This window comes from Aplidium turbinatum, chromosome 16, assembly GCF_918807975.1.
Source record: "Aplidium turbinatum chromosome 16, kaAplTurb1.1, whole genome shotgun sequence".
NCBI lineage: Eukaryota > Metazoa > Chordata > Ascidiacea > Aplousobranchia > Polyclinidae > Aplidium > Aplidium turbinatum.
Window position 1 is genome coordinate 5,091,578 of NC_137487.1, and position 9,732 is coordinate 5,101,309.

The 9,732-nt window shown below is 37.9% G+C and overlaps 1 non-coding gene across 1 annotated transcript; it reads right to left on the minus strand.

Moving 5' to 3' along the window:
- Positions 1 to 317: 317 nt before the first annotated feature.
- LOC145786020 (U6 spliceosomal RNA) lies at positions 318 to 420 on the minus strand. Its single transcript, XR_014291249.1, has one exon. It is a non-coding gene; the product is annotated as a U6 spliceosomal RNA (small nuclear RNA).
- Positions 421 to 9,732: the final 9,312 nt, after the last annotated feature.

The window sequence follows — 9,732 nt, forward strand, 5'->3', positions numbered from 1 at the left end:
CAATGCGATGTCCAGCCACACTGTCCCAGTGGTTGATTAAAACGTCTGTTTTCGAATTTCGAAATTGTCTGTGAGCATAGGGTTGCTTATTTTAAGTTTGCAAATGTCATGTAAACACTAGTGTGCGTTTCACCGATATTGTGTTTCACGAGCAGTGTTCTCTTTATACAAGTTTTTGTTGGCAAAACAGATCGGTGTGCCAACTCAATTTATACTAAATTGGCAAAATATTATATATAAATTTAAAGACTGTATTTGATTGTATTTTGAAAATATTTAGCTTAGTAGCCTACTGCAAAATGTATTTTTTTTTTTTAAGAAATATGGAACGCTTCACGATTTTGCGTGTCATCCTTGCGCAGGGACCATGCTAATCTTCTCTGTATCGTTCCAATTTTAGTATTGCCGAAGTATGTACTGCCGAAGCATGTACTGCCGAAGCAAGTACTGCAAAATGTTGTTAATCAACAAATTCTTGCCACGCTGATAAGCACCGCAAGTGACAGTTGTCTATAATAAATGAAAGACGGTGTTACAGACTCTCACAAAAAGGATGAAAAACCAACTCATTGCTTTTTTAGAGGGAAGACTGTTCATGAATTACGATAGAAACGTTTTTTCGGAGATTTCCACAAGCGTTTGTTTCATGGTGCCTGGTTTCTTTTTCCCTGTTATTAGAGCCTATTTTTCGCTGATATGTTTGCAGGTCATTATTGTTGCCTGTATTGCGATGTGTCAAACATTTCCTTGTTTACTGAAATTGTTAATTGCACAATATCTTTTGTGAAGCGAAGTGACAACACCACTCTTGCTTGGCGATGAATATTCTGATGAAACCGCTCGCCTCGCTATAAGTGCGCAAAACAAGTGGCCTCGTTTATTAGGCATTGTTAAAAAAGTCAAAAGTGTTGTAAAAGGAGCTTGGCCTGGCAGTAGCGTTGTTTGATTAATTTTGTTGCTCCGGTATTCTAACATAAATATGAACAACATGTAACGCTGGATACTGGGTACGAAATGCATTCTTTTCTAGCATTAGAGTCAACCTACCTAAAATTTTATTCGTGCGGCCCGCCACAGCTCTCCCTAGTGCCAAAGTGGCCCGCATGCAAAAAGGTTGGTGACCCCTGGGCTAGACTCCCGGAATGCATAATGATTTTTCTCTTTGAGAAGTCCCCCATGTTCTGCATTGTCGCCTCTCAACAGGTAATTAGGCAAATGTTCTAGCCCAGGGTTACTCAACTAATGTTAACAAAGGTCCAGTTTGACAAGTTGAATATTTTTAGCGGTCCGTTGAATAAGTTATTTCACACGCAACCACGAAATTTAAATTATCTGTACCAAACCACTTTCTTAGGTAAAATGTAACTCGACTTGGATTTCTGAGAAAGTGTTGAGGAATCCGGGGGGCGAATTCCCCCAGCAACTAGGATAATCACAATACAAATTGCTTCCTCCCAGTAGAAATCTGTTTAAAGAAGCCTTGAAACGTGGCAATGAGGTTATTCTTTCAAAAGCAGGTCCACCATCAACAGTCAATACCCAGAAGGTCCAGATTCGGACCGTGGTCCGCCAGTTGAGTAGCCCTGTTCTAGCCTATTGCACAAATAAACCACAAACAATTCTTGAATGTCCTAATTTATCAATCATGTAGCAAATTACAAAAAATTTTCCGACCACTTGAAAACTCATCGCGTACATCTTGATGGTCCGCGGATCCCCGATTGAGAACCACTGACTTCAAGTGACCTACCTGCGTATGACTTCTCACTGAAGGAATTTGAAAAATGTGGACCCTTCCACTGACATATAAGTAAAGCTTTGCACGACTAAGGAAGGTCATTGTTAGTTCATTTGATTGTGAGCTAACTGCATAGCTGAAGAACCACTCTTGTTTTTCAGCAGCGGACAATTCAATCCAGGCACAAATAGTCGCTTCTTTCATCGCAGGGAAATACGATCGATACCTTACGTAGTCTTCAGTTTGATACGCCCGTGGGAAATGATACTTGATTAATGGACAACCTTTACAGGAAGTAAAGAAAAGATAATTTAATACATGCTACAAAAAGGTTATTTGTAAAATTCGTTTGTTCATCGTAGTAAAACTTCATTTTTAAAGCGAATAAATGGAATCACTTACTGCTAATATACTATAATATACTGACATTTTGTAAGCTGAGCATGCATTTCAGCTCTATCAATTAATATTTTTATGATGAATGAATATTGAATAACAGTTTTGTTGAAAGAGGTGAAGTTTTTATGGATGTAGACTGTAGAGCTTTATTTTTATAATTAAAGGATTACTGATGAAATTTTTTTTCTACTTAGTTCAGTAGTTCTTAACCTTTTGCCTTGTCGGCACCACCTTGAAATTACCAACCAGTTCTTGCACACCCTCCTAGGATTAGTTGGAAAGTAATAGTTGCCTACAGTTGTGCACCCCTGGTTAAGAACCCCTGACTTAGTGGGTTACTTTTTATTAAATTTTGTGGTGCAACTTAATACCCTTCATGATTTTAATCGAGCAAAAAATGCATCAATTTAAATATTTAGGCCGTAAAGTCAATACACTTTACTAATCTTACTTCCTAACCCCTCTCCACTTCCAGGTGATCCCGTTTCGCCTTTCAAACCCTGAGAACCTTTCTGTCCAATCAACCCATTGCTACCTTTTCGTCCTGGAACTCCTAACGAAAAGTTGTTTTGTATTTATGCAAAACAAAAAAACATTTTTCAATCAATTATTGTTATTGTACGAAGTTTCAGAAAACAACTTTGCTGTAAATACTTTACCTCTTAATGCCAACATTACGATTTGCTTCCAAAAATATTCGCAGTTACAATTTTATTTGTCTATTTCTACGTAGAAATTGATTTTTAGTCGTCTCAGTCAAATTGTTTGTTTTTGGGGAGTGGCTGGCCAACTGTGATGAATTCATCACAGTCGTCAGCCGTAGGATTGTTTATCTTACATCAGGAAGTCCCATTTGAAAGATAGCTTTTTATGTTGAAAAAAATGCAGTTTTGTGAACAAAAAAACGGTAAGTTCAAGCGACGATAATTCGTCTCTTTAGTTTAGACAATATCATCTACCAACAAGAATGTTGAACTAGCCTAAACTATGACATGTATGGGTTTTTAAGGTAATAATATTTGATAACCTTTACATGTCTTTTGAAAACATTGAGCGATTATTTCAAAAAAAAACTCTGACTTGAAAAAGAGCTGATCTCCAACACGTGAAAATCAAAAGACAATCATTTTTCAAAGTGACTGACTAATACAGTTTTGCCGCTAGATGACAGAGTTGAGCATAATATGACGCACAAAGAATAGACGAATTCGTCACAAGCGATGTTTAGCAAGTTTACCAGTATATAGCGACGAAATTTCAAAGGCAACTCCCCGAATAGACGAATTCGTTTACATGGCGTTAAGAGGTTTACAATTTTCAAGATTGTTTGAATACAAAACTAGTGTAAGCTATGATGACATGGTTCTGATGCCAAGAAGGCAGCTAAGCACCAGACGATTCATTGATCAGATTGAACCAGTTGATGAGTTTTACAATTATCAAAATTAAATTAATTGATATGATGTCTAAAAGCTCAAGATATTTCCTTTTATCTCTTCCAGGACGTCCTCTTTCACCTTTTGCTCCTTGAGAACCTCTCTTCCCAGGGAATCCTGTGTCTCCTTTTGGTCCTTGATGTATTTGTCCTTTAAAATAGGATCAATTAAACTATTTTGTATGAGTCTGGGGCCCAGTGTCTAGGCTATGATTTTCCACCTCAAATTGGTGCTGTTGTCCAAGAGCATCCAGTGCTTAGCCTAGCCTCATCATTCAAGACATCCAGACCTTCCACACAACTTACTGAATGTATGTTAACATAAAACAATAAACAAACTTCTACAAGTTTCAACTATAAAACACAAGCATGTTTGTGTATGGTAATAAAGTATTCATCTATTTAGACACTATTTAACTTTCCTGGTAACATATTACTGGGAATTAAAGTCAATTGCAAACCTGTGAAGGAGGGAAATACTTGATTAATCGAACGATAATAATTATCGGTGCAAAGAACAATACAAATTATTCTTATGCATCACAAACATCATGGGTTACTTTCGCATTTGTAATTTTCATTTATATTTTTTACCTTGGAGGTTACTGCCGAGTACAGGAGCACAAATGGGAGCTTGGAAGATTTGAGGTTCTCCATTTTGAGATGTCACTTGATCTGCTTGCCAGAGCAGCGATAAAAGTGCAATTGCAAACAAAAAGTTCATTTCATTTCAAACAAACCAAATTTCTAACCTGATTAAAAAAAATGTTTTATTTTCATAGATACTAAATGGCATCTATTGCTGTTTACCCTTTCAACCTTGACGGAAATTCTAATTCCCACTTCAGTTTTTTCCATGGTGACTTCTAGCGGGCAAGCATAGCCTTTATTCCGGTAACCACATGTCATCCTCACCACTGCATCATCCTAGACATAGCAGGCCCGGATTTAGGGGGGGGGGGGAAAGGGGGCAGTTGCCCCGGGCCTCCCGACTTTTGAAGGGCCCCCTTATGTGGAAAAAAATGTGATTTTGTGTTATTTTTTCCTTTTGGCCTTTAAAGTTTTGGCAAAATGCTGTGCAGTACTGGACTGATGCTACTGAAGACGTAGAGGTGGTTTTTCGCGCCGTAGGCGCGAAAAATTTTTTTGCACGGGGGCCCCCGATCTAAAAGTGCCCCGGGCCCCCCATCAGCTAAATCCGGCCCTGAGACATAGCACTATTAAATTCTAAATAGTTTTGTACTTTTCCCACAACTTAGCAGCAATGATCAAGCTTCTGTCATGTTTTGAAAAAAGTGGTGATTTTATTGTTTAAATCATTGCTGAAAAAACAAGTCATCACAAAATCTAATGGGACCAGTTCCAAGCTCGACGTAAAGATTACTCTTTATTTGACCGTAATCGGTAGATTCAAGCATTGATCAGCAGCATTTGAAGCAGACGAGGAGCAGAGATTACGAGAAACAGAGAAGATTTTAGGTCATCGCTCCTATTTCCTGTCGTACGTTGACAGTCTTTGCCTATTGCCTAATAATACTTGATACAAAAAAACGCAGTACCAAAGGTGATTACAACAAGTTCTGCTGAAACCGAACGTGGATTATATTGAAAATGAGGTTGGTTAGTGAACGGAGTCAACCGCACAGGAAAAAAATAACACAATTAAAATTTTCTTGCTTATTTTATAGTTCAAGGAAATACTTTTGTGCGATTGTCTTGAGCCACGCAATATAGTCTTCACAGAAGTTTTACAGGCGTTTGATGTTGTTTAATGTAGACCCTCTTCCGCTTCTTCTTAGGAGGTTGGCCTACAGCATCTTGTGCCGGCATGGCAGTGGCTGTAGCTTCTTCCTGCCTAAGCTTTTTTATCCACTTCCAGATGAAAAGCTGGCGGTGGCCAACTAGATGAAAGAAACGGCAGTTCCATCACTCACGCTGGTTGTTGGTTGTGGGGCAGTCGTTGCCTGATGCACTTTCCGGACCTCAGGAGGATGAGGAGGTATGCGGCGCACGTTGATCCTATCATCATCTAGATGACGTCAACGTCCATCTCACTACAGAACTGTCTGCAGTCCTCACTCCAAATACAGCAAGGAATTGTAATTTCATCGTTTTTCTCTTTTGCAATTGCAGCCTACCATTTTTTCCTAAAATCAGCTTGATCATAACACCGGGCACCGATCCCACACGCTAATCTTATCACTTGTTTCAGCCTGGTTGTTCATCAGCATCAATGGGCCACCTCTTCATTTATAGGCTAGAATGGCACTGTGGCAACTTAGAAATGGTTATGGACTCATCGGTCGACTGTAGACACTCAGATCAAGAATTCTAGACATTGACCTCAATGAATGAACTCAGATCTGTGCAGAAAATGTTGACTGGCTAAAATCAAAGACTGTCGAGCAGCGTATAACGTAACCCACAACACATAGACTTAGCAGACAGTGGTACCGAAGTTAGTTGAGGATTGGGGGGGGAGGGGGGGGGGGATAATTTAACATTTCATCAAATTTTAGATGATTTTGAACATTTGGGGGATGCATATTTTTATACACAATTTTAGTGGTACCGGTATTAAGTTTATTAAACAATCACCGGACCTCGGTAAATTAGCTGCTAACAGCATAATATACAGATAAGAAATCATAGAGATAAAAGCGCTACCAGTGCTTTTGTGAATGACTGCTGCAAGAGTAAGAAACAAGCAAAGAAAAATTGGTACCTCCAGCGGGATTCGAACCTATGACCTTCCAATAAATACTTAGTTTTTCTAAAAAAAAAACAGAAGTTATACTTTTCTTATTGTTCTCTCCATCACTAGAATCACTACACTTAGTGTACTATAGGACAAAGTCACTAGTCAGGGAACTGAAAACAATCGAAGCTCCAGATTAATCCATTGTATACCAGAGACACAAAGCTTGCACAAGAGATTAATAAAGTGAGTCCCTTCATACGCATTACTGCAGTGCCGTGGCCAGTGGCCTGGTTCAACTCGTCCTTAATACCTTCAATGAAGGTCCTTCATTGTCTAGCGTCAAATCCAAGACAATTTAGAACTGTGATCAAACATCAATAAAAGAAAAACAACAGCAATTCGAAATGCTTGCAAACAACTAAATCGAAGTACAACTTCATAGCAAATATTTATCAAAACAAATGCGTTTATCAAAACAAATGCGTTTCTTTACATTCCTGCATTCAATTATTTTGTTTTGCAAGTTTTCTCAGAATTGGAAATTGGAATTGGCTCAATTTCAAATAGACGCAGTAAAGAGAAAGCAAAGAAGCTTGCAGTGTATCAACCAAGCCAAATTTTTAACCTTTTGGATTCAATTACACTTTCACGTTCGCGTTCTACCTTTTTCTGGACTTTTAGCTATGTTTTGTGTTGTTTTTCGCTATGATGGTTAGAAACAAAAACAAAGTGAACTGAAATGTGCTTCGCTTTAAAAAAGGTAAAGATTGTCCGCTAGCTTACACCGACTTGTTGTACATACTTTGCCTGTGACAACACGGATAGGTGTTAATAGTACTATACACCCTACTCAAACAAAGTGTTAGGAAAGCACCCAAGCATGCTTGTTATTGATACTGTAACTCTCAGAGGGCGTATGTGCCTACCTCTTACAGCGCAATTGACAAACATCCATACTTTCATGCAGCCTGGACAGTGGCGTAAGCACGGGGGTTAAGGGTTAAAAAAATATTAAGCTATTGATCTTAATAATTAAATTTTTCATTGTTTCTTTGCTTATTATGGCTTTATGTAGGCCTAAATGCGTAGTGCTCTATTTTGCTTCACCAATCCAACTCAATAGTTTTTTATGTAAATTGAGTTAGTAAACACGTATTTGTTTCACGATACAGCAATAGCCAAGAAATTATCTGCGACGAAGCAGTAAAGTGAAAAATTTAATAGGCTAGCTCAGTGGTTCCCAACCTTTTTGTCTTGGTGACCCCCTTTAAAAATTTTCGTAGATACCGCGACCTCCACTTATATTCTTTCCTAAATGCAAGTACAGTATACTAGCCTATTAACAAATAATACAACAAAAGGCAGCACTAAAAATGTTTTTCTTGCATTTATTGACAAATCAATGCGATGGTTGACCTTGTAGGTCTGCAGCTAACTGTGAAATTCGAGGTTGCGTGCTAGTATAGTCGTGCTAATATAATGCTGTCTCATATACAAGGCTACTTCGTTAATAGAGTTTCATTTTACAGCGAATAGTCCTACACAGTATGCGTCCACAGTGATGTAATAAACGTGACTGTAGGACTTATAGTCACGCTTATTACATCACAGTGGACGCATACTGATGCAATAATATTGTGCTACAAGCAATCCGAATGAAATGGCTAGCGGACCGGTACCTCGTCCTACAGTCCTACTTACATTCACTTTTGTTGTTGCATGAGCAACAGCTTCGCGACCCCCTATAAAATGCTCTGCGACCCCCTTGGGGGTCGCGACCCCCAGGTTAAGAAACACTGGGCTAGCTAGTTTCAAAATTTCTAAATTTGTCACCTTCCCTTGTTGTTTATAAGCCTAGTTAGGGCTGCTTGAAGAGAAAATAGGCTATTGTGGACATAGGCTAACCACCTGCTTGAATAACCGGTCTGTTTTTTGCTGGTGGCTAGCCTATTTCTAGTGAGCTACAGTTTCCACCGTTTGTTGGGATAGGTCGCTATCATGACTCCATGAACAACTTTAGTAGCTTACTACTATGTTGAAACGTTTTTAAAGCAAAACTTTGTTTCACTTGATGAAAATTTCTTTTTACTTTTTTTTTATTTCGAGATCGTAGCAGTTTGGTTACGTTATGCGCTTGAAAGAAATATGAAGTATCAATGCATGATAATCGTAGTCTATACAATGCAGAAAGCGGCAAGAAACTAAAAAAATGCGTGAGATTGCGTAAAAAGTGTTTTAAGATAAAATATACTGACTGCTTCACTTAGAGGTGTTTCAAACAAGACACAGGTATTTTAAAATTTTGTTTTGTAAAGTAAAAGTAAAGTAAATATTGGTTACGCATGGTATTATGCAATTTTTTTTTGAAACCCTTCTCGTGAAAATTTTCTGCGTATGCCACTGAACCTTGAAGTAGATTTAATCAATCCATCCATGACGAATAAACGTGACAATTTTGAAATCAAGTTCTGGATTGGTTTTCCATATTTGGGAAAATATTAAAGCATGGATCTGTTTGGAAGGCTGCCAACATATGTCGTGGCAGAACTGATGCAACCGATTTTCAAACGGAACTATTATGTTGCTTTTGATTTCTTTCGCAAGTGTTGATGTTGCTCGGCATTTGACATAAGGAACGTTTAGTGTTGTTGACACATTTGTCGATGTGCTTAAACTTGACTTGGTTCAACAGATTCTCTGGCCGCCAACTTGACATTTGTTAATCCACATTTGCTTGCCAACCAGACATTGCTGTTTTTGCAAAGAGCTAGCCTAAGATCTAAAAGTAGAGCCAATCTTTTGACAAATTTTATTGCGCTGTTCGTGATTTATATTACTGTATTTTAATTCAGCACAAAATATGCGGTGTAAACCAAAAACCAAATCAAACCTTTAGGCTTCAAAGCATGAATTTAAGAACCATGTGCAATAAGGCAAAAAGAAAAAAAACACATATTTTTCAATAACGTTTGCTTGCGTGCTTGCATTTTCTCTTTGGTTTAAAATGCTTTTATGTTGATATATTTTGCTCTACAAAACACTTTTTTGATTATATTAAACTACATAAAAACTTTTTTATCGTTACATGTAAATATGATACAATAGCCTATACCTAAAAATCACATTCAAAAGTGCTTTCATCAGCGTAGAATCGGAGTCAGAAATATAAGAGTTTATTGAGTTTTGTGTGAATATACTGTGTTGCAAAAGTTTTTGGTTGTTTACTTTGATTTGGTCCTGTCCACATTTTTAGAGCTCAGTTCACTACCGGTAGGCTACACTCGTTATTCTTAAAACATCTGCATTCATTGCATAGGTTATTTTTCTAGTTTTATTAAATTTTGTCAAATGACAGAGATAATTTATCTTGGGTGTTAAATTCAAGTCTACCTCAGAACTTAGGGTTTAGTAAAGAAACAATGTGGGTTTTGATCATCCATTGCTTCCTTGATGCCGTGC